Here is a 26,277-nt window from a genome sequence, read left to right as displayed (position 1 = left end):
ATTTGGAATTCAAAAGGATTTTGATCAAGAGGATGTGCCATCCAAAATGAACCAGATGGAATTCAAGACAAGTGTAGAGATTTGCCCTTAGGAATGAGAAATCAAATTTGTGAATACAAATGGGGGATGGTGATCTCAGCAGCAGTTTTAAGGAAGACCTGTTGGATTAAATGACCTGCAAGAGGCAAGAGTCTTATTCCATCTCCAAAGGAAAATAAATGGAGGAGGAGAGAAGCAGTCTCTGTATGTAGGGAAAGAGGGGAGTACTTCTAAGGAGACTTCAGTGGGAGCATCTTGTTCAACCTTAGTAACAGCTTTGGAGAAAAGGGCTTTAGGAAAAAGGGGCATTATGCTTCCTCTGAGAGGCTATCCTCACTAAAAACCAGAGAAATGGAAATTGGAGAGGGCTGCTTTACTGAAGACTTGGTGGAGGGGGCAATGTAAAATAACTTACCCTCTGTGTGGGTGAGGAGAGTATGAAGTTAGGGCAGTCCATTTACTATAACAGATGCATGAAGAAGGCATTAGAATCATTCTTACTCTTTAAGTAATTGGATAAGGATCTTCAGAAATAGCCAAGGTTGGGCTGTCTTCATTTCCTTAAGGAAGGGATAGGAGGGGCTTTCTGGCCCTACTTCTAAATGATCTATCAATGATTAATCAGATTATGACTACTTCATTTGACCTCAAGAGAAGACATGCTTAATTTCTAAATCAAAACTGCCATTCAAGAAAAATGAGTAGTGGCTTTGGGACCTTCCTGCACCAGCTCCTCATTTATTCCTTTCTGTGTGCAAGTTGTGTTCACCTGGTAGGGACTGCAGAGTGGCTGTGGTGCCAAGACTGTCCTCTGGGGTGTCACTACTGGAGATGTGACCAGAATTTACAGTCTCTGCCCATCTTTCTGCTTGTCTCCAGGATCAGTGTACATCAAACTTACTTGTAAGTCTCCCATTCAGGGTCGGGGATCAAGGGCCATCTACTTTCTGAACTCTGCCCTCTGTTACTTTGTTTTTTTTATTTTGGAAGAGTTGTTAGGAAGTGGCACTAGTAGTGCACTGCAGGTACCAGCTGACAAACCTTAAGCTATAAAACACTGACCTGAGAGACATCTACCAACTGAGGCTGGGATATGAAAGTAGAAAATCCTGTAAACTACAGTTGTAAATGCACGGCAGATGAAATGGCCTTTCTTGCATTCCTGCAGCAAGTCTAGGGACTTTATGAAAAGGTAGCTTACAGGATATGTCAATCTTGTGTACAGCTGCAGTTAAAGAAAAGACAGGTCTTAATAAATCTCTACACTGAAATATGCTTTCCTTCTCTCTAACCTCTGCTGTCAATGCCTTGCTTTCAGTTATCTTTCCAAAAGGAGTGGTTGTACGTCTCAAAGAATCTGAAGATTATTTTCTTGCCTTTCCTCTCTCCTTTAACTTGGTCAGTCTTTCACTCTGAGATGCAACAAAGGCTGTTTTCACAGAGAAACTGGGCAGTAGCCAAAAGGCCACAGTAGTTCAATGGAAATACTGAGTGGCTGCATGGAGGTGTTTGGAGTAATGCTTCAGAAATGTTCTGGTTAGAAGGAAAGGCATGGCCCAGGCAGTAGAGGCTGCTGAAGTTGCTTTCCTCTGTGAGGTCTGGGAGCATGGTATATATCACAGTTACACTCTTGGTTCAGTGAATATGGAGGTAATGTGGGCAACCTTTTCCCTGTGAACAGAGAGAAAGGGTAATGCTGAGACAACAAAAAAATCGGCAGGACACAGAGGTGGCACTCTTCTCTTTTGTAAAATTATCTCTAGGAGTATCCTGACTAACTTTTAGCTGCAGCATCAAATACTGATGCTTTTCTAGAAGTGATCTCCAACTCCTTCTGTGGTGAATGAATTTTCATGGACCCATTCTTTGGCTACCCTTCATATAGCAATCACCAGAAGCTAAATAGGTTATAGGGGTCTTCTTCAGAGCAGGGAGCAGAGCTGCTTTACTGGATCACTAAGTTGGAACTCTAGCAGGAAGTACTCTTGTAGTATATAATAAGTTTTTTTCCAAATACTTCCATTTTCTATTTTAATATTGTTCTAATTGTAACAGTGATGTACTGTGAAATTAGCTCAAGATGCTCAGTAAAGCATCTGCTGACTCTTTCCAAGTTGTGCTCTTAGGAAGTGGTTTAAGTCTATTGCCCTGCTACCCAGATGATCATAAAATCTGGACTGTAGCTGCCCAAGGGTGGATGGGGTAAAGGAGGATGGTGGTAGGGTTAGAATTGTTGGTAGTTTAGAGTCTGAGTGGTTTCTGACTGGCAGCTACAGCCAATACTGTGGCAAAAGGTACGTACTGTTGTTCCCTAAATGTATAGTGATAATACACAGTTGCTGATATGACTGCCTGAGGAGATCTTGGCACTTTCTAATGTAACATTAAGCCTTCTCCATGTACATCTTGCTGCATTCTAACGTCTCACAAATGCTCCAGTAGGCAGAGACTGCAGTGGAAAAGGTATCATCTGCTGTTGATGTGAGTAGCTCCTGTGTGATATGTGTAGACAGGCTGCAGCTGCCATGCTTTCTTTCCCATTGCAGGGCCTTAACTTCATGTGATGGGATGCCACAGAGTCCTCCTCCCACCTGAGGAAATACAGCTGGGAAAATGTGCATGTATATGTTAATAAAATGCTTCCCCTGCTTCCTGGTCTTCCTCCCATTTTTTCAACAGTGGAAGCTTTTCTATTAATGTACACAGTGAGTTTGCCCCCTTCTGCTTCAGTGGAGAAATGAATATATATATATATATATATATATATATATATATATATATATGAAAATACATGTGATACATATATGAAGATACAGATTTGTGATGGAACTGACTCTGAGGTCTGCATTTGCATCCTCTGATTTCATCTGTGTTAGCCACGAGTCAAGGTACTTTTTCCTTGCACTCAGTGTTTTGCTAAGATTTAGATCATAAAATCCTTTGTGAAATTTCAGTATTAGTTTTGCCAGTGGTGGACTACCAACAGGCAGTAGGTGAACTCTCTGACATAATGAAAAGTCTAGCATAGCAGAAATGGGGGAAACCAGCATTTGACTGATCAGTGAGGGGTTTGCATCAGTTGCCTTCTATCAACTTTTGTGATAGACTTTTGTCCAGATCCCTGTCTGTGACCTTGGCACTCTTTAATTGTCACTGCTTGTGTAATTTGAGATAGTTACACATCTAAATGAAATGTCTTCATAGATAGACATATAAGAATTTTAAATATGGGCTGTTTTCATTTGAAAAATACTTTGATCAGAAACCAGAAAGAAAAATCTCTGTCCCTGTCCGAATACTAAAATTCAAAACAGTATCGCTCCCAAACTCTTGGGGCTCAAGTGAGGCTTTTGATACTGGATTACTTTGAATGGAAAACTTCAAACTGGCTGCTAATCTTTTCCAAGTCAAATGTATCAAATCGTACAGTACCACTTACCTTTTTAAGATGCAAGTGCAATAAGGGGAGAGCCTTACAACTACAACTGATTTAATGAAAACCCTTTAATCTCATTAGTCAGTGAAGCACTATGAGAGCCCCTTCTGTCAAACCTGTGCTTCAGACATGCTGTGGCCCCAGGCTATGTTTTGGAATTGAAATTTTAGCTTTCTGAATCCCAACCTGATCAGCAATTTAAGTGTGGCAATTAGAGTGGCAATTTTGAGGCTCTTTCCCTTTGTGGGCACAGTGGATATGTTCATGCCAGAAGTGGTATAGACTCTGATGGGGTGAATTGGGCACCACTGGTAATAAACCTCATTCTCAAAATCACCTATTTCAGATTTCCCCCTGAAACAGTTTATACCAGAACTCCAAGGATCCAGCTGAAAACTACTGTTAGACCATAGGCAGAGGTAATATATGGTATTTTCAGTCTTGTGTTTCCCATCAGGGTGTTAAAGCTCTGCAACAAAAAGATCTATTCACAGTGGTGTGGATTGCCTTGATGTTTATACATCCCCTAGTGCCAGGCTTATCTCTTTAAGGCAGAAATGCAGCTTCCTGTTTATTTACCTGTCCCAAATCCAGCTTCACCTCCCAATTTTTTAGCTCATCTCTTCATAGAGAGCAGGCCTGTAAATCTAGCTACAGAGCTGTGTGTGCTAATGCTCTGTGCCCATGGTGTCTGCTTGGTCCAAGAGCAGAACTTCATGCCTGAATTCACTACATGCCCATCCAGCCACTTTGGTGACTATGGCATATCTCACAGCATGGTATTCCCAGGCATGCTTTAGCTGGCCCTCTTGGAAGGAAAATACCCTTCAGCTCGGGTGTTTGTTAGCAAATCAGAAGCAATGGTGTGAAAATGCCTTTGGCCTCTGATATGTTGCAGATTATTAATAGTAGGAGAGAGACCCTTAGATTGTTTTTTGGTTTCTTTGCTACCCAAGGAACTGGTTCCTCACTGCTTTCTGGGAAATTCTCAGTCCATCCCTTAATATGACACTTGGCTGTTAATGTCCTCACTGTGCACTTCCCTGGCTCTTTTGAGGGAACTTGGGGAGATTGGAAAGAGGAAGGTTAATAATGTGCATTTCTTACATTAGAATGGGATAAATAAATAAAAGTGCATTAAAGGTAGCATAACTGAGAGGGATGAAAGAGAATTAACAGACGTGCCAAAGGTGGTATAAATAAAGAAGTAATGGGACGGACCTGAAGGACCAGGAGAAGGGGTTATTATATCCTGGAGGTTCTTGCTTGGTTTACCACAGACATACAGAGCATTCAATAACTCAATTGTTTAAGGAAGTTTTACATGATATCTTGCCCTGTCACTTCTCTTTTGTTGAATGAGCACCACCCTTGATCTTTATTCATTGTTATATTTTCTAGCACTCCAGTCATGCCTGTTTTCCACTGCAATAGTTGTAATTGAGGAGTGCCTGTCTTAAGACAGGATGTCACCAAACTAAGTGTGGTACCTCAAGTAACAATTTGAGATCACCAAATATGGTGGAAAAGTTAGTATAAACTCACTCATTAGTGAGGAGCCAAATCATTAGAGAAAACAAAAACTAGTGAGATGACATTTAATGAGTAAGTACATGCCATTGTAATTGATTAAGGCTGAATACAGAAATGGATCTACAAAAAGGTCCATGTTTTTCCCTTAAAATAAGAAAAATGAGAGAAATGGACAAAAATTTCAGTGGTTTTAGAAGGGATCACATTCTTTGTTTTTTTGTAAAATTACTTGTTTTGCATTTAAAGTTCTGAGAAAATTTGCTACAATTCTAAGTAACATGTTGTTTCAAAGTAAGTTATTCTGCTTTTAATACATCAAAGTACATGCGGTGAAATTTGAAAGTGCTTTTTAACTGGTACACTTGGGTGAGCTGGACATAAGTTCAGGAAATGTCCTGCTCCAAGTGACTGGCTTTCAAGGATAGGAGGAATATATGTACGTAAACATGCATAGGTGTATGGAACAGGTTTATGTATATAAAGTTTACTTATCCCATCCAAAACAGGCATTTATTTTGGCCAAGGAAAAGAAAAGCAGCAGCTGGTGATGCTGTAAGCATCTAAGGCAGCTGCTAAATAAAGGATAAACCCAAGATTTATTCTCCAGTTAGGAACTTCAAGTGTGAAAGTATCATGGCATGGAGGTGGGAGGAACATCCTCTTCACACAGCTCCACTGCTTTTGAAGCTGCTTTTGAAATACAATATTGCAGTTTGGATACCTGACTTCCAAAATATTTGGCAGGTTGCATTGAGTGCAGAGCAAGAATGTAGTCAAAGGTTGGACTGACTTTATTTACAAGGACAGATTTAAATATGTATAGCTTGGTTAAGTTATGAAGAAAGGATATATGCACTAATAGTTTAGATATTTGGAGAGCTGGAGAGCACAGGCCTGGTTAAGTCATCTTAATAACCACCTAAGCTAAAATTTCACAATAGATGGCAGAAAATTGCATGAGGATGAAATGTTTTCATTTGCCAACAGGTTTCCTTGAGGGCATCGTGTGGTGTGGGGTTTTTGCAATGAACCTGAAAAAGAGAAGCAGTAAATGTAGGCATCCCTGCCTGTGGAAACTCTCCTGTACTGGCCAAGGGTTCCACGTGGGCCAACATTTCTTCTTCCAGATAGAGATGCTGCATAATGGCAGAACATAAGCACAGCAAGCTGAGTCATTTATCTGCTACAAAATGTTACAAAGGCAAACTGTGGTTAAAGGCATGAGTTTTGATGGTTATTCTACTTGGAATCATCCTGAATTTGTTGAGACAACCCGTTTTTAGGTTAAATGTACATCATTGGATTCCTGGTTCCTATCAGACTGTTCTGAAATCTATCTGAAATGTGTTTAGGGACCAGAGAATCTCCAGTCACAGAATTATTAAGGCTGGAAGGAGCTTCTCTAGTCTAACTCCTCTACTGAATGTAAGGTCAAATAGAGCACATTGCTCTGACTGGGTCCAGATGGGGTCAGAATAGCTGCCAGGCTAGAGACCCCACAGCCTCTCTGGGCAACTTGTTCTAGTGTTTGACCACCTTCACTGTAGGAAAAAAGCCAAACCAAAACCAAACAAAGCAAAAAAACCCCAAAACCAAAACCACAAGAACTTTGTTTTCCTTATCCTTGAAGGGAATTTCCTGTATTTTATTTTGCACCCTGTGCCTCTTACTCTTTCACTGACACCGTTAACTAGAGTCCTACTGTGTCTTTGCTGCCTGCCATCACTTATTTATATTCGTGAGATTCACCCAAGACCATTTTTAATTGAGTCCAGACAATCCCAACTCTGTCAGCCTCTTGTGTGTGGTATGCTCCAAGTCCTTGATGACCTTAGTTACTCCTTGCTGGACCACCCTACAGCATGTCCATGTCACTATTGCTTCGGGGAGCCCAGATTGGGACACAGCACCCCAAACCCTGTACCTTCAGTACTAGGAGAGGGGATCACATTCCTTGACCCACTGTCAGTGTTTCTTCACAAGAGTCTGCTGACTGCCACACACACTGATGGCTCCTTGTCAATTATCTATGCAATAGAACTCCAAAAGCCTCTTGTGGAGTGGCTTTCCAACCAGTTGAACCTCAGCGCATAATGGTTCATGAGGTTTTCTTTCCTGGGTGCAGGACTTTGTGCTTCCCTTGGAACATCTTGAGATTCCTGTCATCTCAGTTCTTTAGCCTGGCACAGTCCCTCTGAGTGGCAGCGCAGCCTTCTGGTGCACCAGCCATTCCTCCAGTACTGTACCTTCTGCAAATTTGCTGAATTTGCTCTCCTCACCACTGTCCAGGTCATTCCTGAATCACAGAGTTATCACATCCCTTCCCTCCTTTTCTAAACTGGTCATTTCATTGTGTAGGGTGACAGGTTGGCCAGGGGTGCTATTTTATATATCCATGCTGACTACTCCCAATTACTCTCTTTTTTATCCTTAATATATTTGGAAATGGTTTCCAGGAGCATTTGTTCCATCACTTTCCCAGAAATCAAGATAAGGCTGATGGGCCTGTAATTGCCCAAGTCTCCTTTTTGAAGATGGGAATGAGTGGTTGCTGATTTAGAAATTATCATTGGAAACCAAGTGCATTAACCCACTTTCCTTTTTTTAACTTGGTTTCAGAAAATTTGTGTTTTACCTGGAAAAAAATATTAGCAAGTCTTAAAGCTTTTTTTTGGGCTGGAAGAAAAACTTAAATAGTGAAGCTTGGGCAAGTGTAAGGAAGTCAGGCAGTGGAGTCAGTTTCTGCAAGTTGTAGCTGGGAGTGGATGACACTTGCACTAGAGTTCAGTGTCACTGAACTAAGTGTGGCACTACTTCCTCCCTAGGAAGAGTATTTCACTTCTCTTTCTCATCCCAAAGGCAATTCTCATTGAGTACTGGACACCACATCTGTCCCGGGCATCTGTCTCAGGGTGACACCCCCTCTTCCAAACTGCTGGGCGGGAGGGGACCGCAGAGCCGGCCTCTCCCCTCCTTGTTCTCCCCGCTGCTTTTGTTCCCTGCCTTAATTCCCTTTTGAAGGACTGATATTTTATTCAGCAGTCCCTGCTGTGCCGGAGCCCGTGACAGAAGTTTCTCAAAAACACTCCGTTGACAAAATGCTAACAGCTGGTCTTTGAAACTCAGGGAGTGCTAGTCGAGAGGTGAGGGTGGTAGGGAGCAAGGCAGAGCAGGGAAGAGAGAGAGAGAGGGGAGGGTGGCAGAAAATGCACTGTTTGTTAGGAATAATGAGGCAAAAATATGACAGAGGTTTTTATTGCAAATAATAGACAGAAAACTTCAAACAACAGCAGAGAATCATTAAAAAAACCACAGCAACGGAGTTAAATAAATGCATAATTAGCCAGCGCCATGAAGGTGGAATTTACTGCACCGAGATTCTTAAGGGAGAGTCAATAAATTCACAGCTGGTTTGGGTTTTTTTATTATTATTATTCTTTTCCCTCAGGAACAGAAGAAAGTGTGAATGAGCCCAGGGCTGTTCTCAAAGTTTTGGCGGGATTTCTTTTCTTGCTGGCACAAACTGCAGCCTCTGTCTCAGCAGAGACAGGGCTGCCAGATCCACTCTCCCAAGGGAGACAGGATGATTTGGGAGTGGCAGGGCTGAATGCTATGTGCGCTTGTGATTAAACCACTGAGTAAGAATGTCTGGTCCTAGGGAAATTTGAGAAAACATAGGGAAATGTGTTGCAAGTCCTGCATGCACCTTAGCATGGGTGTGTAAGACTATGCGTATGAATATTCATCTAGGAGGGTGTGTTACTCCCGCTCTTGACTTCTACATCAGAATCCTCGAGGCTCCTGTGTGTGGGTTTGTGCTATTGTAGTGTAAGCTCTGACTGACATGTACATGCAGGAGCAGGGGCTGCCTGTGGAGCCCTGCATGAGAGGGGTCCTGTGGGTCTGCTCTGCCGTGTGTGGGCACCCAGTGGGGCTGGATTTGAAAGGAAACACAAAGTACGTGAGTCATTGCAGCAACAGCAGGATGCTCTAATGGTGCATCTGCATGAGATACTCCTCCTGCTCCTCTTCTCTCCACAGTGCCATGCATGCTAGACCCGTGTGAAAATGTTCCTCACAAATGCCTTTTTTCCCCCCAGGATAAAATGCAGATTTGTTCTGAGCAGATTTCCGCCTGTGTTTCCACAGGGCGCATCACTTTCACAGACTGCCTTTCCAACACCCCCATTCCTGCTCTGCACTAGGTGCAAAGGAAGACCTGTAAACCCAAAAGGGAATGGGGATGCAATGAGTTTTGTCTGGTCAGCTTAAAGCAGGGCCTGTGTGAGTTCTCTCACTGTGTTCCTGGAGCCATAATCAGGCTGGGAAGCAATTCCTGGACGTAGCTGTGTTAGGGGGACATTTGGTTTGTTGCAACAATTTCAAATGCACTATTTCATGCTACTTCTGTAAAACTAAATACTTTTGATTTTGAGATTATCAAAAAGTTTTATTTTGATCAAAAATGTCAACATTCTAAATTGGAATTTCCATTCCATGGGAGAATGGAAAAACAAGAACAAAAGTTTCAATTTTTCATCACCAGTTTACAATGGAAAAAATCTTCAGGTTTCACAACAGATTAAAAAATAACATTAATGTCACTGTTTTTCTCTGTATGGCAAGGTGACACCTGTAAAATTACTTATAGAAGAGAGTCATTTTCCTTCTCCACTTCTCACCAATACACAGAAAAAGCTGCAGTACTTCATGGCACTTGATTTGCGCCAGTCAGGTCTTAAAGCACTGGAGGTTCAAAACTGAAATCTGAGTGAAAGCAGTGTTGTCCTCCGTAAAGCTCTGCCTGCTCCCTTGACCAGGCTGCTGATGGAGCAGACACCCACTGTTGGGACTGAGGGCACCTGCAGCTGCCAACACCAAACCTTTCAGGTGAAGACAGATTTAGTGCAACAGGCAGTTAGAGAGCCTGAACTGAGGAATTCGACCCCATCTATTGATTCTCTTGCACCCCAAATTCTTATGCCAAGTGTGATCGGGGTTCTTTTGGCTACACATGGAAAGACACAGACCACAATTTAGAGCTGGACAGCCAGTGTGAAGTACAGTAGTATAAGAAAGAAGAATGACTCTCTTAAATGACAGGGGAGACTGAAACTATAACACACTTCCTACTCCTATGGCTAAAAGACAAATGATTTCAAGAAGAAGCTTTCTCTCAGATTATCTGCCAGGATAAACACTTTTCAACAAAAAGGTAATGAGAAAAAGCTGTGCCTAACCCCAGAGGAAAGGAGAGAGACAACAGAGATCACATCATGCTATCGGTATGCCACCAAGCTGGCAATTGATGCTAACGACAAACGGACACGGGAGATAAAATCGGAGGCACAGAGTCATGCATTGAAGCCTTCCTCTGAAAAGCCTGTGCCTGCCTCTGATGGAGACCCCCAGCTCTGCTTTCTCTCTGCACCACAACAACGAATGTGCAGCTTATCTCTCCCAGCAAAACACTGAGCAGAACTGCGGGTGAGTGCTGCATGGGGTGAGTTCAGTGTGCTGGAGAACATTTCTGTGTTTGCCTGTGTGGGCATGAGCACCCCAGGAGCACCCCTGTGCCTGTGGGAGGCACAGGACTGGAGGCATCAACCCCTTTGCACCTGCAGCTAGGAGTTAATAGGATTAGCCTGAGTTTTTAAAAGAGCAGCTGTTAAAGGATTTGTGTTAGCTAAAAATGTGGGTTACTCATACCATCTTGCTCTGCATTCTGGGGGGTTTTGGTGGAAGGAGTCAGAGTGACCACATGTACTGAGAAGCTCCTAGAGGGTATTATCTTGCCACAGATGGTATAATTTCTGCAAGTAAAGCAGCCAAGGGGAACAGGAATTGGATGTTGAGGTCACAGAAGGAAACAACATGAGGCACCACTTACATGCTGGGAGCAAATATTAAGGGATACTAAGGTTTGACTCATGAGGATATAAAGTGGTCATCTGCCACCACCACACATCACCTATGTCTGGCAGGGACAGGGAGAGGGAGGGCTGTGGGAATGAAGGGACAATAACAGGCACATTCTGCCTGTTGTTCCATTAGTCAAAGTTTCTAAGGGAATGACTGGACCACCTGTGTGGATGTTGCACAGGGGCTGAGAGGGGCTGGGCAGTGTGAGTGTAAGGACAAGACAAGGACAGCCACTGCTGCCTTGGTATGTACTCTGTGTACATCTCCTACTGCAATGCCTGGGTGTCCCGAGGAAAGCTTCTTGTGGGGGAGGTTTCCTTGTGGTTAGCAGCGTATGAGGAAGGCAACACTGAGCACTGCAGCCTTTCTCCTCCAAGCGGGCAGCATGAGGTCTTGGAGAAGGGGAACAAAGAAGGCAGGTGTGACAGGCGGAGGAGTAATAGGGAAAATAATAAAAAAGCAGCTGTGAAAATAACTCACAGCGTTTAATGTGTGGGAGAACGGATATGGATGTTTTTAGGTGCTCTGGACACTCAGTCCAGCCTTTCACACAGTAGGAGAGTGCAGTGGTTGGCATGGGTGGGCAAACCAGCCTCCAAAAAGTGCTTGTGCTCTGCCAGAGCTCTAGCCCTGCTTTGCCTGCCTTGGAATGTCTCTGTCCTGTCTGTACAGGCCAGGTCTAGGTCCAGCTGTGCAGTCTGCGCAGCACAGCTCCTCTCCCAGGGCACTCCTAGGGGGGACAGGTTATTGCAAAGGTGAGGCTGCTGCAGCCTTAAGCCATTGCATGCCTGACAAAATGCTTTTGCTGTGACAGGTCCACCCAGCCTGCCCTGACCTAGCCCCCTGAGCAGGTACATATTGCTGTTTGTATCCTGCACTGGTGCAGAGAGACTGAATCTCTGCTTGTGCTGGCTAGCAAATGTCTCACTGGGGGATTGTCACTGAGTGCACCAAATAAAAGAGAGATAAAAAATAAAAAATAAAATAAGACTTATGTTCAGACCACCTTCTGGCTCAGAAAAGTTCAGGAGGTTTCAAAACAACCTTTTCTTTGCAGAAATCCTGAATCTCCCAACTGAGCTAGCACTGGTGAGACAGAAAGACATAAATCAAGCTCTGGCTCCTTTTGAAAGAATTGAAGTTGGTTTTTTTTCCATCCCTGAATTTCTATTATATCATGGAATCCAGGAGGGTTTTGCACAGCAAGCCTGCATAATGCTGTAGAAAGTCAGGATACTCACAAGAGCAAGTTCCAGAAGAATGCCCCTGAGATGTTCCAGGTCAGCAGACCAGAACCAGCTCAAGGTTTGTTCACTGCTTAGGTGATGTGGAATGGTTTGGGGAACAGGCTGACCCTGGAGTAGCCATGGTCTGTTTTCCCCACCCTTTGCTTCTGCCTCACTGGCTCCATTTGGCCTCTGCTCAGGTTGTGAGCTGTCCCTACTGCATTTCCTGTTGCACCCCTTGTCCTCACAGTGAGGCTCCTGTAGGCACAGGGGAAGGAGAAAGCAGAGGTGTGTCTTCCCAGGGCTGTTTGGCTGTCCTTGTGCTCGGACAGGCGTGAGGGCTTTTAGCATTTCTCACCCTTTGAGCTGCCCTTTCTGCCAGCCTGGAGCAGCAGTTAGTGGGATCACCTGGAGAGGAACAGGGTGGTAGAGTGCAAGTTAACTATACAATTCATCCTGTGTAGGCAGTGGGGTCAAACACACACAGTTTGGGAATAGTTTATTTTTCAAGCTGGGTCTCCTAGAAAGGAACAGCAGAAACCCGAGGTTTTAAGTGGCTGCTTACAGCCATCCCCATGATGATGCTTTGCCAAAGCTTAGCTCTTCCTACAGCTCACCAGGATCCCCTTTACCTTATCCACCACGTTTGTATGTGTTACAATCAGTGCGATTTCACAGGCTTACTGAGGATTGCTTTGTGTGATCTCCCTGCACAGAGTTCACTGCTCCAAAATCCGCCCGTGCCACAAAGTCAGCATTTACACAGCAAGTCTGTTGCAAACATCATATTTCTGCAAAGATTTAGTTTGGTGGCACAAACTGTTGTAAATTTGCAGAGCATGGTGGCTTTTGCTTGATGAAGAGAAGTAAAAAAACAGACACACATGAAAATAGATATGTATGTATATGAACACGTGGTCCTAGCCACAAAAAAAGTTTTTGAAGAGGCTGCACTGACCCAGCTGGTGTAGGTTTGGATCTATAATTGCAGTGGTTCTCATGACACTTCCTCTTTCCAAAAGGTTTTTGGCAGAGACAATGTAGCTGGCAGGAACGACAGTGTGAAATGAAGATAAATGAAGAATATGGGCACATGGATCCCTAGAAGAAAGCTGGGTTGATGTTGATGCAGATGCAAATTTTCAGGTACTGTTTTTCCTTCTCTGTAACTAGAATAGCAGCAACACAAGGAGAAACTGAAGTAAGCAGCAGAGGAAAAAAGAAGCCCTGCATGCATCACATCAGCCTAGGGTTTAAGAGAGCCTGGTTCATGCCCTGCTTCTCCTATAGACTGGTGTTTAGCTGCACTGAAAAAGCATATGCAACCTGCCCTATCTCTTCAGAGCCTCAATTTAAGCATATTTTGACATGTATTTAAAAGCACGTGTGCCATTCTGGCCAGTACTAAAACAGAGGCTACAGCCTGGTGTTTGCTGTCTCAGAGTACAGATGGCACTAGTACAGGGCATGGCTTTTTGTGGCCCTACTGCTTCTGAAAGACAGGGATCAGTGCATGTCCAGAGCTGCTGTGAAGGGACTTCTGTCTAGGAGGATGGGTGGAATGAAGCTGTGGAGGCTTGCTCAATAACTGAAAAGTAGATAATTCTAAAAATAATAGATGGGTGTTTAGGAGACAGATCTGTTAGTTGTGCATAGTCACTTGTCAGTCATTTTGTGACATGGTAAGTGAGAGGGATGCTCCCCATGTGAAATCCCCCATCCAGTGGAATTTGCAGACATATACAGATGAATTCCCTTGTCAGATTTTATGCCACCCAGATGTACCTATCTATTTGGATCATGTCAGGAAAGCATCTGCACAGTGGGGAGCTTCCCTCAACTCTCCTCTGTCCTCCCTATGAATTGTATGCAGGAAAGCAAAATCCCCTTTTTGCAGGGACAATTTGATTTTGCTGTAAGTATTTTAATATGATTATGGGTCAGTCAGGTTCTAATTGACTTTAATTAGCAGATTTCTTTAATTAGCAACTTACATATATGAGATCTTTCTCTTTTTCAAAAGTAGTTTTCCTCATTTTCTCTTTCTTCTTTTTCAAAAGTATTAAAATAAATTAGCCCCAATCTGATCCAGCTGATGGTTGTTTCATCAACCAGACAAAAACATTGGTCCCAATATAGAGTCTATTTTTTGGTGGGGAAGCAGGTTTGATCTTTGGAGTCAAATGATCCCTTCAAGGGAAGATCAGTAAAATAGAATTCCACAGTATTATCAAGGTGAAGTCACAGCAAGAGAAGAGACAAGTACAGGTGAGTTGCAGGTCACTGATTCCTTTGTCTCTTGAATGAAGTTCTATGAATGTATTAGAAATTGCTGAGATTCTCCAAATTTCCACAAGATCCATCTTGTTACTTAAATTTCCTTTAATTTTTCATTGTTTGCTCTGTGGGTGCTTTATTTTATTTTTTTTTTGTGCTGTTTTTGTTGTTGTTTTGGTTGTGGTGGGCTTTTAGGTTTTTTTGCAATTTGGTAACATATCTCATGGGAGACTGAGGCTGACCTTCATCTACCATGACTTTAAACATCTGCAGTTCAGATGTCTGGGTCTGAACCCCTCACCCTAAACCACCCTGTGAAGTGCTGCTGTAGCTGTCCTTGTCAAAGGACAGTTCTCTTCTGTCAGATGGCAGGATCTAGAGGGCCTCCTGTTCCTGTGTCCTTCTCCTTGAGAGAGGTGTAAACTCCCTCAGCCATGGATAGAAAAGTCTTTCTGCAGAGAGACACGCTGCCTGTGGAGCCAGCAGTATGATAGGTGAAGGGAACACATGATTACCCTGCCTTCTCTCTGAAAAATGTGATATACATTAGAATAGCTCTTAGATGTTTATGTGTGGGTGGGTTTTTTCCATATCAGGCTATTTTTGTCACAATTGCTTAAGAGGAAAGACTTTTAACTTAAGAAACTTCAAGAAGAAATGTACTCTGAAACTGGATTTGAAGGAAGAGAGTCAGTGGGCCCCAAGGGAGAAGTTCTACATTGCTAAAAGGAGTGAGAAGGTGGGTGGACTGGTTCTGTGGCCCCTCTGGTTGTTGAAAACATGCTTTCTGACAAACTTTGGTACTGAAATAGAGGGCACTGTCCATTTCTAGTCCTCCTGCTGGCAAGGAAAGGGAAATCTAAACCCATGTAAATCAAATCTGAGTGGTTCCCACTTGCATTTGGAGAGAGCCCAAAACACCTCTGAAAGGTTATATAGAGGCATTCTTCAGCTCACTTGACTTTTTTTCATTTTGCTCTGAAACCTACCTTTGAATACTTTTGGTAGAACCAGTTCCCCAGCAAGTTTATTTCTCCCCTCCTCTGCCCACTATAAATAATCCTTTTCCTTGCCTTGAGACAGAATAACCATATCTTTACTTCCCCTGATGTCAACTGTCTTTGGGAGGTTTTTGGTTTTGCCTTTGTTTTTCACCATGCAGATTTTCCTTTCTTCCAGCACATTGAATTTCAGGCTGGATTGATGGTTCTGCAGAGCAATGTTTTTCCATGTGATAAATAACAGAAGGAGTCTCTGTACTGATGAAAATAATTTGGGATTTCCAAGGTGATAGAGTCCATAGAAATCATGAAGAGTTTAGGATTAGCAAGCTCTGAAAAAGTTATTGGTTTTGCAGTTGTAGCACACCAAAAAGGCTTGTCTGACTGTTTGCTTTCTCCTCTGAGGCTGGGGTGGACGTGGCTCAGTGGCAGTGTGCTGGAGTGAATGTTATCTCCTTTCTTTGTCAACTACAATATCTTTGCTTCCTTCAAACAAAGGTTGGGCAACCTGATTAAGTGCAAGGTGTCCCTGCCTGTGGTAGGGGTGTTGGAGGTAAGAGGTCTTTAAGGTCCTTTTCAGCCCAAGCCATTTTATGGCCTGGAGAAAGAGAGATGATTATCCAAATAGAGACTGTTTGGTTCACATTTGTAACTGTTCATGCTTGCTCTGGTGGATGTTACCTGTTACCCTGCACAGCTCAAGCTCAGGTGACTGCATGTATCCAAGTTGGCAGGATGTTTAATGCTTCTCACCTCTGCCTTCTGAGCCTGCTCCACATCTGAAAATCATTATGATTTGGTGGCTGATTAGTTGCCCATCAGATGGGGAGATGAGATATAGCAGAGCCCTTCATCGTCCCCCTGAAAGAAAATTTGGTATAAATAGCCTTCCTGTTGGGCAGTGAGCCAGAGAGGGCTGGGACAGAGTGGGACACAGAGATTGCAGTTTTTCTTCCTTCTGTGAGTCCTTTCTCAGTTTAATTGCTGAGGTTATTTTAGGGTAGGAAGGGAGTGTGGGAAAGGGAGATGGAATAATGGATAGGGTAGCTGGTGCTGATATTTGTTGCAGATCTAAACACGTAGGATCATTTTAATCTTGCAGTTTGGCAGTCTGGTACCTTATGCTACCACAAAATTAACTTAAAGCCTCCACAAACCTTTGAGAGAGAAAACATAGTCAAAGTACAGTGGAACAGACAACAGAATAAACTGTAAGGTATAACTAATCAGATACCCTGAGATCCTAGTGTTGCTCAATCCTCTTTGCAAAAATTAAGCTGATGACTTTGACCTTTTTAGGGCCTTAATTTTACAGATGTAATGCCAGCACTTAATACTTTCCATGTGCAAAACTCAAAGCAGCTTAAAAAATGAGGGTAGCTGCAGCAATCCTTTATTACAGACAGACTTGCTGAGAGAAATGATTTAACAAAGCCATTAACAGTCACAAGGCTTGCCCATTCTGTGTATGCACAGAGCTAACATATCCTCCAGCTTACCTCATCCAAAGTTATCAAGGAGCTCAGAGAAAGTGCTTTGTTAATAATGTTCTCCCCTCCAGCTTGCTGATGCTGTGCTCCCTGCCTGAAATCCCATGATATACTGTTTTTTCCTGGTCTCATAAAGGCATGCCAGGTTTTATGCACTCTGTATTTATCTGATGGCCTTGTCTATAGTGTGTGAGTTATCCTTGGCAAACTGCTGGTCTTAAAAAAGGAAATGCACCAAGTGGCATGTTGATACAGGTATTTGGTTAATTGCTAGGACATTAGGGACAGAAGAAGTTGCAAAGCTCAGTTATGAGAGTGCATCAAGTACCAAAAAGGCTGACTCTGGAGTCTTAAGGTCAGATATGAGACACTTTTTTCAGTAAAGACAGTTTGCTCAGCATGACCTGAAGCCCTCTGAGGCCCATGGCTGTTAGCTTCTGGAAGAAACCAGTGGATACAATCAGGCATTGTAGCTTCATTAGTGTTTGTGTTTTGCAACCTGGTGAGTCCTGACAGAGCAGAGCAGTTCGTGATGAACCACGGGACCAGTTAAGAGACGTGGGGACCTGAGTGCATTGGTCAAATGTTCATTAGGGTTACTTTCTGCAGAGTGGTGCTTGGTAGGAGGAACCCTGATAGATTTTATCCCATTAACAGACCCCACTTCCTAGTTTTCCCTTCCTTGCATTCTGTATTTGGTAGTGGTAGACAAGGTATATGCCCAGAATAATTTAGGTTGGAAAAGACCTTCAAGATCAATATTGAAGTCAAGATTGGACTTTAAGTCCAATCTTTCACCAACTACCACCTTGTCAGCTAGACCATGGCACTAAATGCCATATCCAGTCATTTCTTGAATGGTTTCTCTCATCTTGTGTCACTGGTTGCCTCAGAGAGGAGGCCAGCTGATACCTCACCACAGCCTCCTTTCAGGGAGTTGCAGAGAGCAGTAAGGTCTCCCCTGAGCCTCCTTTTCTTCAGGCTCAACAACCCCAGCTCCCTTAGCTCCTCATCAGACCTGTGCTCCAGACCCTTCCCCGGCTCTGTTGCCCTTCTCTGGGCACTCTCCAACACCTCAATGTCCTTCTTGCAGTCAGGGGCCCAGAACTGGGCACAGCACTCAAGGTGCAGCATCACCAGTGCCAAGCACAGGGGTACAATCACTGCCCTGGTCCTGCTGGCCACGCTGTTGCTGACACAGGCCAGGGTGGCATTATTATGCCATACAGAGGCACCCAAAGAAGTGGCTTGTATGGGGTTTGAACAAGCAAAGACCAGAGCTGCATTTCAAAGTCTCTTCAGTTTCCTGGTTGCTGCTTCTTTCATCTCCTCTGGACCTTTCTCCTGCCTGAAATGCTGGAATAAAGCATTCTCTGAAACGGATTGCACACTCTGTTTCCCCCAGTGACGCCTAGTAGAAGAAATCTTGTCTCTTAGATATCAAATTTGAAAGCGAAAATGAGAGAGAAAATAACAGTTGCTTTAAATAATGAACAAAAGTACCAGGAGATTTATTCCTCCACCTTCTCCCCCCCGTCATGCAGAAATTCTCTTTAAAAACAGTTTTCCAAAGTGAGTTTCACGCTGGATCGACAGCCCTGCAAAGCAGCATCTTCTGTGCACATACTAAATGGGAATAAGTAATTCGTGGGAGTTCAGACTTTCACTCAGCAGAAGCAGCATGGCTTGAACTCAATATAACTAGAAGGTTGCATATAAGTGAAAGTGTGGGGTTATCTGCCTAGTCTATTCCGTGACAAAATCCTGTGCTCTTCTGAACAGCAAGGGTGAGAGCAGATGTGGGAATTTATTCATTTCCAGGGAGGTGATAAATGATCAATTAATGATTTCACTACAGCTACTAAAAAGGGTTTATGTGATAAACTCTCTCCATGGCTGGCCAGAACCAGGTGTCCTCCTGGTGAAAACTGTGGAGGTTACTACAAATCTTTGTTAGGAAAATTAATCCACAAACATCAGAGGTTTATGTCCAAAAAAGAGACAGAGGAGTCCTTTCACTTTATTCGAATAAAGGGAGAGGCCATGGGGCATTTCCCTGGAATCTCTCAAATGGGGACACAGCCTCACTTTTTATCCTAATTTCCCAGCTGCATTTCCCTTCTCTTTCCCCATTGGCTGAGGTACTTGAGAGGTACAGACTTCCCAATACACCTGATACCAAAGATTGCCCTCTAACGTATAACCCTCCCTTTTAATTTTTAATTCTTATGGAATTTAGGGGATTTTTCTTCCCCATTATTTCATCTTTTAATATCTAATTTCATTTATCAGCAAACCTAAAGTTTATTTGTAAAAGCAAATATCTGTTTCTATTCATCAATCAGTGAAATCTTTCCTATTGTTTCTTTTATCTCCCAGTGCTAGTTTTATCTACCAGCAAGCCCACAGCTTGTTTGTAAAGACAAATCTGCTATTTCTCTCATTCTTGAACCTGGTTTCCCTTTTAAAGAGGCGGACTGGGATTGAATGAAACCTTGCCATTGTGCAATTCATGTTTTGTGTTTGGAAAAGTGAAATCCTGCTGCTTTACTACTCTCCCCCTCCCTTCAATTTTTTTTTCTCCCACATAGCTCTTTTTGTCTTCACTCAATTTGTTATTGTGATTGGTCATCTAACACATAATATGTTTCCTATTTAAGGGAAAATAGCAGGTAGCAGCTCCTGGTGTAAATACTTACCTATAGAAATCTAAAGTTAATTGCTGAAAGTTTTTGTAGCAGTAAAAAATAATAAAAAAATTTAAAATTTATATTTAAGCCACAAAAGTGGGTGTGAGGCCACTTGAACTCTAAACATTTTATCAAATCAAGTAATTGTTTCCTAGCACTTTCTTTCTGTCATTTTTTTCCACACATCTTCTTATAACTGTGAAAATATACTAAGGGATATTTTTAGGATGAACAAGGTTAATCAGCTACAATGCAAATCAAATTTGAACTTCCTCCAAATCTCAAGTTGATCAGTTTTTGAGGCTCTGAAACTTCCAATTAATTTTTTTTCTTTTTCATTATCACTGCACTTCCAAATGTCCAGGTGTCTGCAGATACCAGATTCAGGGAGCACTGATATGCTCTGATAGGGTCTGTTCTCATGTTATTTCTAAGATAACCAGAAGCAGGATGAATTTGAAGTCATCTTTTGAAAAAAGTTTCTACTGATGAGAATTCTCTTCCTGCTTTCTAAAAGTCTGGATATTTCAGGCCAGGAGTGGTTTAAGCACCTTAACTGGAAAAAAATATGAGCAAAGTTCATAGCCATTCTATTAACAGATGTACTTGTATTTGTCATTTTTGTTGCGTTTGTGAGGTTTTTTTATTTGGTTGGTTGGGGGTTTCTTTGCTGTCTACCAGCTAAGCTTATAATATTATTGCCAAATAGATAAACAGACTGAGTTTTGTACTGAACTCATACATCCCCAAACTTAGGATTCTTGTCTACAATTTTTCCCCTTTGAGGAAGACAAAAACAAAGGCGATATCCAGAAGATGTTAAGTGACAGGGAAATTCCAACATTGCCTGGAAAATTGTGACAGCCTGGACTTGCTGTGTTGAAGGTTCAGCCAAGGATGTGACATAGAGACAGCCCTAATAGTATTGATGGATAGAGGAGAAAAGACTGAGCCAAAGATCAGCTATTTTCCCAAGCTTACCTGTTTGTCAGAGCCTGTTTGCAGTAACTGAAAACAAGAAATAATAAACCCATATACAAACAAAGCCACAGTTTTTCGAAACAAAGCTGTTGAAAAGCTGAGAGAAAGGACATGGAGACCCAACAGAAGCCTGTTGTGGAATCTTAATTGCAGTATGGTGGACTGAGATGGATGGATGCCTTAAACAGATGAGTGTGTGGACAGAAAGCATGAAAGTTGCATGGTGGCTCTCACTGGGAAGGCATTCAGAAAGTCAGGAAAGTAAAATATTTTTTCCTATCCTTTATTGGGGGTGGGAAAAGGCGGGGTTCTTTATTTTAGCAGTCTGCGAGGTACTTCCTTGCTAACGTGTATGATTTGGAGTTCTGTTTTCTTGGTAGGTTTTACACTTTGAAAATGAAAAAAAAAAAGTGAAATTTGAAGTCAGCAGTAACTGTACCAGAAATGGCCTCCTGCCTCCCTTAGGTTCATAGGTGCATCAGAATGAGTGGGAGTTGGATAGGATTTATAACTAGAATACGGGAGGACAAGTTGATCATCTTCCCTGAATAGGATGAAGGATGTGTTGGAAAAACCGAAATGTCCACATCCACCTTCCCGAGGACGCAGTCCCCTGTGTGGATTCCCTTCCCCTCACGTTGGCTCCAGCAGTCTGGACACTTGTCAAATCCCCAGCATGCAGCTGCCTGCATCTCGCACTCCATTATTATTGCTGATGCTAATCTCTGACCGCTGAACACGGGTCAGAACCAGGAGATAATTGCAGCTCCGATCTGCCAGGCACGGTCCTTTGTGAGTAGTTAATGAGTGTTCAGGAAAATAAAGCAGAAAGAAGAAAAGGGGGATTGTGGTTTGCATACAGTGAGATAGGGAATGAATAGGAGATGGAAAGAGGGGACAATTCACTGATAGGGGAAAAAGAAAGAACTTGGGAAAAAAATCATTTGCACTAAAGCTTCCACTGCCTTATTCTCAACAAGAATATCCATCCATCCCAAGTGGATGGGATCTGGCAAGAAGGGGACTAAGGCAGGATAGTCACACCCTGGGCCTGTCAATGATGCTTTGGGTGTGGGAACCATAAATGCAGAGATGGGGGTCATCCTTTTCCCTGCCAGTCAGGGGGTTACAGCCACAAGACCGAAGTCCTTGTGTTCTTTGCTCTCCTTTACTCTGCATCTCACACTGCCTGTGTGTTTGAAGGTGCCCTCTAGAGATTGGCTATCTACTCCTAAAATTGGCTTTAGCTCTCTCTTAGCTTGAGTGGCAGTGACCTGTATCTCTCTATCTGAATCACCAAACTATTCCCAGCTCTATCTTTATATCACATACAGAGGGATCGTTTTTGGTATCTGAAGGAAAAAGGTGACTTTTATCAAATTTTTGACAGGCCCTTACTCCAAACAAAAAGTAGCTGCATCTAGTGATCCACATGACACTGTTATCCCTAGCACAGGGTTCTTTAACCCTGTGTGCAAGAAGCTACTCCACACACAGAGAAGAGATATTTGATTTTATTTCATATCTATGCAGAAATGGGAGATAGGTGGTGTTAAATCCACAAAGTTAGCACCCCTTCAGTATGCCAGGTGCTCATTTTTATACTGTTTGAACAATAAAAACCTGCCATTTCCTGTATGCCTAACAACCTAAAGATAGAGTAATTGGCTTTTCATTCTGTCTTCTTGGTTTAAAGATACAGTGCACATTTATTTTACTATGCATGCTCTAAGAGGAAGGGGCTTATATGAGTAAGGGCTCATCATAGGTTATGCATGGGCATTTTACTGTGTTAATGATCACAAAATTCAAGCTAAATTGTTCTTTGGCTTTGTAGTTTGATTCATAGCATCCTCCCCTTCTTACTTCTCAGGTCATGGCTTTTGGTTCCTACAGGTTTTGTTATACTCTCATTCTTCACAAATTCTTTTGTTTGTCCTGTACTACACTCCAGTGATTCAGTGAATTTATAACTTTTAACCTTCTCATTTGTATTTTATTTCAACAACATGAAGATTGAACATGACTCCTCATGAAGATTCCAGAGAGCATGAGTGTTCTTCCTTGCAGAGGAGATGTTCCTGCTTCCTGCTTCCTTCTCCTGTGACATCTGTCATAGGGAATAAATGATGGTCTATGGGGACACAACAGTTTGGTAGTCTGGGCATGTCTGGGTTTCCGGAAACCAGAAACCACCTTGAAGGAGGGGAAGGAAAACTGCTTCCTGCTAATGAATTAGAGTCACTCAGGATGGAGTCTGAGGGGAAGATAAATTATTGTGGTGCGTGTTTGTGTCCATATGAGTCCCCTCTTCCTAACGACCATGTTAATGTGCTCGTAAAAAGATATGGTGCAGGGGGGACGTGACTGCTCAGGCTGATTAGCATTTTATAGCAGAACTAAGCTCCATGACAAACTGCTGGCTGGGTGGGCTGTTTTTACAACCCAGAAAATGCTAAGATGCTGAAAGTATGAGTTTATTTTCCTTATTTTGAGTGCTATTATATTAATAATAATATTTGTTACTATTGACCTTTGAGGGGTCCTGAAACTCTCATGAAAACATAAGATGGTGAGTTTGGGTGACTCAGGTGAGTCCTAGCCAGAAGTGCTCTGTACTGGCACAACAGGAGAGGGCACAAGGCTCACAGATTGCAGATTGCTCACCTGCAATCAGCTGCAAAGCATGACTGAGATCCTGGGGCATCTTAGACCTACTAACCAGAAAAATAAGTGTTGAGTCCTGGTGTCTTGGCCATAGCCAGTCTCCCTCTGCAGTTTTCTCTTTGCTTTTAGTAAAGTATTAACTTGGCTTTGCTTTCAGTCCAAACTCCTGTGTACCATGGTTCTGTGTGGCTTTGCATTCTGGAGGCATTTTTTGGCAGTGTTGAATGACTACATCCCCATTGGTTGGAAAGAGACTAGGGTTTCCTCAGGGTAAGATACACCATAGATACATTTCCAGGTTTGGAACAGTCTGTGAGGTGCTGCTCCAGACCCAAAAATTTCTGGACCAGATTTATGTCAAGCATTAATGCTGAGATAGGAATTTTATCAATGAACTGGTAAAATGGGGTAGCAGAGAAAAAAAGAGGGTTTGAATCTGTTTGCAAATGTAGCCTAGAGAGCAACAGCCTTTCTGGCACTGGGACGACTGCAGATATTCATGTAGAGAGTCTGTTCCTCAGAGCTGCAGAGCAGGTTCAAATAGCAGGGCTTTGTGAGTGAGGAGCAGCTCCTTATGTGAGGCAGCAAGCAGAGGGACTCTGTGAGCATTTATCCCATGTGCTCCGTGTTGCCTCTAGTGATGGAAGGGCTTCATCTGGTTAGAAGTCTCAGTATATAACTGCTTATCATATAATGTCACTTGGAAGTCAATTTTTTTTGAAGGGGGGAAGTGACAGGTATTGAATAGCCTAATGTCAAGAGAATAACAGGTTTTACGCCAAGAGATTTAGAAATGTGAGAAAAGTGGTTTTGAGGGCAGATTGGTTCTGTGAGTGAATGTGGCACGTTGTGCTGGAGAAGGGACAGAAGCCCAGCTGCAGTGAAAACTGGTGGGGGAACGTGCAGTGGAGCAGGTAAACTGAGCCATGCATCCTGCTTATGTGTCTGTGCCTACACACACATAATTACATAATTAGTAGTGAAGACCTCAATCAGCAGCCTGCCTTTATTCAGTCATGTGTGTAAGCCTGGGTTTCTTTATGTATGTGCTGGAAACTGTTAGAATAGGTCTCTCTGGAAAAGCTGGAATAGCCTTCTGGGCATTGGGAATAATTAATTCTAAGCACATACTCACATTCATACTGAATGGGTGACCAGAGCCATATGAGATACTTGCAAGGAAGCCTGAAAGTATGTAAGACTCTGCACTTCTTATCTTGCTGCTGGCTCCATCCTGGAGCTTGGCAAACCATTACGAAAAAAAAGTAATTTCACAACTGTGTAAATTTCTCATAATGCCTTTATTATGTGGCTGCTTTCCCTTCCTCCACACCTTCTTCTTTCCAGTGTGCAGTCTGGGAACACAAGGGCTGTTAGGTATTATTGATATATAGAACTGAATTGCTAACTCACTTAACTTGAGGACTTTGAGAAGGAGTTTGAAATCAAGAAAATTTAGTTGAAAACCCCACAAGTAGGTTTTCACACTGGAAATGCTTATCAGCAGGATAATGGATAAGCAGGAAGTTACCAAGGGTGGCCAACAGGGACTAAGCACTGCAGCTCACAAACTGAATATTTGGAGTCACACTACCACCAAAATATGTGACAAAATAGTATATTTCTCATATAACAGTATATAAATTCTAATAGCTTATGGATGTAAGGAAACTGCCATTTGCACAGGGATCTTCCACAAGCTGGAAAAAGGGGAGAAAAAGACTCACATTTCATAGAGTAAAATATTTCTTATTACAATTTACTCTGTTTACCTTATTTGTCAAAGGGACCCCATTTTATTATTTCATGGGTTCTCATCTTGCTTATAGTCTCCTTTCAACCCCATGTGAATGTTGCAGGCAGGATGGAACCAAAAGGAATGAAAATGGGAATGTTTTACCCAGCCTCACCCATAAGCTGCAAACACCACACTGAGGTGCCAAGATGAGATCCTCACTGTAGTTCTCAATAAGGTGTTTTGCTTTCTCCTTCTATGAGCCAGCAGTGAAGCAGTTAATGGCAGTGGCCTTTCCACTGCCAGAGAGACATGGGAGCCCTTGAGAGGTGTGGGAGGGTTCACTTCTCTGAGCTGTAGTTTTGAGGTTTACTTTTGCCACGTGTTTCGGCTGAGAAGTTTAAAATCTCACTCATTCACGTTGTGACAGCTCCACAGCCCTGTAGCTATGCTTCCCTGAACCTCTGAAACAATTGCCCAGAGAGCACCCAGGAATGTTCTTGCACACTGTAATGGGCACTGAAGCCTTGGTAAAGCTGAATCCGGCCTTCAACCCCTGCCTTGCAAACGACTGGTGTTCCATCATCTTTGTTGATGGGCTGTCAGAGGGTGTTAGCAAACACTCAGGAGCCCAGACTGAAATTCAAGACTCTGGGAGATGTCCTTGCATGGGCCTGCTTGCCATTAGCTACCAGGCCTGCTCCTGATTGCAGATCCCAGCATTGCAGAGCAGCACACACAAAATGAGCTGGCAACCTGCCCAGGCTGCATATGGTGGCTGGAGATGGGGTACATTTGGTGAGAAATTGGGAAGCTGTGATGATAGGGAGTAATAGCAGCTATTTCTGCTATGGGATCATTATGTCCTGAGCAAAAATGTGCTTTTGATGAGAGTGGGATGAGTGGTAGGATGTTTTGGCTTGTCATACCCACAGTTTCGTCCATCTTTTTTGAATGAGAGTGTGTAGTGCTAAGAGTGCATCAATGGCTTTCTTCTGGGGAAAGGATGACTTTAGTTCCATAGCAGAAGCAATGAAGGATGTGCGTGAAAAAGAAGTCCTATCAAGAAGCCACAGCAGTGACATCTTTCTTGGCAGAGATATGATGAGAGCCAGTAACTGAGATTTGGATCTTTCCTTCCAGGCAAAATGAAGCTGTCCTTTCTGGGAGATGAAGAAAAGGCTATTGCTTAAGGCATGAGGCAAAAATGGTAAGGGCCAAGAGGTTTCCAGGATAATAGCAGCAAAAGTATGGATGAAATGAAGTGAGGGAAGTTGGGA

This window comes from Molothrus aeneus, chromosome 2, assembly GCF_037042795.1.
Source record: "Molothrus aeneus isolate 106 chromosome 2, BPBGC_Maene_1.0, whole genome shotgun sequence".
Taxonomy (NCBI): domain Eukaryota; kingdom Metazoa; phylum Chordata; class Aves; order Passeriformes; family Icteridae; genus Molothrus; species Molothrus aeneus.
Note: the sequence above shows the minus strand (reverse complement) of the source record.